Here is a 2713-nt window from a genome sequence, read left to right as displayed (position 1 = left end):
CCTCCCGGCCGTACATGCCCTCCTGCTTGTGTTCGTCCGTGCTGTGCAGCTTCGTGAGCTGGATCAACTCCGTCACCGAAAGGTACAGCTCGGAGTCCTGCGCACGCGAGCGCAGCAAGGTTTGGAAGTTTGTTCGTGCCTTGTCTGCTACGCAACCATAAACACAAAGCAGAAGGAGGGCGCCATGATGAAAGAGACTTGGAATTGCTTCGTGGATGTTATCAGACCCTTACCATTCTTGATATAATCAACAACGGCCATGGCAATGGTACTTTAACCACAAGGCACTTACCATTCCGGATTCAGCGTGCGACATCGTCAACATGTTCGTGCGGCCAAGGACGACGAGGATGTGCATATTTTTTATTCGACTGTTCCAAGCGCATCACACATAGGCAGAAACTTGAACTCGCAACTCGCTGAAATCTGAACGAACGCTCTCGTTGGCGTAGATGGTAATGTCCCCTGGCCGTCGCGGCTAAATCGTCTAAAGGCGATGTAAGCACTTCAGCGTTTTTTTTTTCTTCTTTCTTGTGTCTTTTTTTTTTGAGACACTAATATTTGCAATGAATAAAGAGCGAACTGCATTAAAAGTGTGTTCTGCAATCGCACATGGCACCTATTCAAATGAAAATGTCTAAACTTTGCAATTTTCTGACTGTGTATACGTATATGTCTATTTTTGTATTTTTATTTTTTAATCTTAATAACGAAGTGAAAAATGATAGCCATCGTCAAGCAATGGAGACAAGAACTCTTTCATTATTTTGTTATTCAATAAAAAAATGGCACACATCCTTTTTTAGTTTGGACAATAATTTGTGTGACCACGACGTCTGTATTATGATTTTTAAAAGCATGCTATAGCCATCGCAGCACGTACATAGCAGATAGAAACCAAAAGCGCACAAAATAAGCGTATCGAGAATAGGCTTGAGATAAACCAATACTGCCTTACAGCAATTCGTTTGTCTCAATCCTCTTCTAGGTCATCACTTTGCACGCTTTCTATCATGTCCTACCACCTTACCGAACACCGGTAAATTCTTCTATCTGTCACAATCGGTGGCAATCAGGTTACAGGTAGCAAGGTTAATGAAGCAACTCACTGTGGGAATCCTAGCTTCTTCCGCGAACCGCCGGAAGGCTTCGATGCATCGTTCCTCGTTGTCCTGGGACTTGGGATCATACTCGAGGCTGTATCAAAGAGGGGGAAGAGGGAGGAGACACGCGATGTTAAAATCGATGACATCCAGGGTAGTTGCTTGTTGGGAGGGTTCATTCCCTTCTCCGTTCGAAAAGAGGCTCCAAAATTGCGGAAATGAGAAAAAGAGGTGTGAGCTAGGCTACTGCTATCGAGCAACTGAATTTTATTATCGCAAACACCCTCCTCCTAGTCCGTACAGCACGGGCCCAAAAATACCCTAACCAAAACTCTGTACTCGTCTTATCTATGCACATCACGGTCGGTCAAAAACACATAAGAAGCGCTTGCGAACTTTTTTCAAGTTTTTAAATGTAATATTCTTCAAATTTCTCTTTCATGCGGCGTCTTAGCTTTCCCGACAACGGATGCATTCTTAGACAAGAAAGTGCTACCACCCTGTTTGCAATGTAGCGACAAGTTACCATCAGTGCAAGATGATAAGATATTCGCACATTCCTGCAACCGGATATTAACGCACCGCACAGTCTGATGTATTCCTTATCACAAGTAAGCTAAATACTGTACACGACACGTGTTTCATATGCTGTACGCCATTGCACATTTGGTATCGCATGATACCTATAGCGCGTCCGTGCTGGGAGACCCTCTTAAACAATCCTGTAATTCTGCAGCCTGCAGAACATACCAATCTTATATCCTTTTTGGCAGCCATCCTTTTCAGTCAGTGTGAAATACCACGCCATAAACAAAACATTCTTTTTTGTTTAGTTCGGAAGACCGCAATTACTTCAGTGTTTCAATGTCAAGCGCTTAAGCAAAGATGCACTCACAGTGGTGACCGCAGGCATAGGGCAGCCTTCCGCTAACAACTTATCTGCTGGCTGGTAATACTGTCTTGCTTTGATAGGTGCAGCTTTCTCGCACGACATTTCACAAAATCATAAATAACTCTTTAATCAAGGTTGGAATGGGAGAATCAGCAGGGTAATATTGTCTTAGTTTTTGCATTGTAGATCTAGCAACTGCGACCATTAGTGTATAAAGTACGGTGCACTATCGCGGTTTCTGCGAAAGACGCATCGGCAGCGTCCAGGGGCACCAGTGGCTAGGACAAAGGGACAACGCAGCGAAGGACGCCGAAGGTTTGTGTGCTAGGCATCTTTTAGTCCACGGAAACGATCCTTCCGAACATAGGCATATGCAGCTTCGCTCCGAGGCAACAGCTATCTCAGAGCGACATGAGACAGCACTTAAGGTGCTGCTGTCTCAAGTACCACGGGTGTATCATGTACCATATGTACCATGTATCATGTACCATAGGTCTGCCAGTACCTATGTTACATGAGGCATGGTACACTTATGGCACATCAGACAGCATTATCGTGTAGCATGTTTCATGTACCATAGCCAGCAACTATGGTGGTTGAATTCACATGTATGGTCTGACGATGATGCACTTCACTCACTACTGGAAAAAGAGCGCCAGTGCGACGGCCCTTGGGTTGCTCAGGTGGTCGGCGTACTCGGCCCACAGTTCGGCCATGT

The sequence above is a fragment of the Rhipicephalus microplus genome, chromosome 10 (genome assembly GCF_043290135.1).
Source record: "Rhipicephalus microplus isolate Deutch F79 chromosome 10, USDA_Rmic, whole genome shotgun sequence".
Lineage (NCBI taxonomy): Eukaryota > Metazoa > Arthropoda > Arachnida > Ixodida > Ixodidae > Rhipicephalus > Rhipicephalus microplus.
This window is presented reverse-complemented; position numbering follows the sequence as displayed.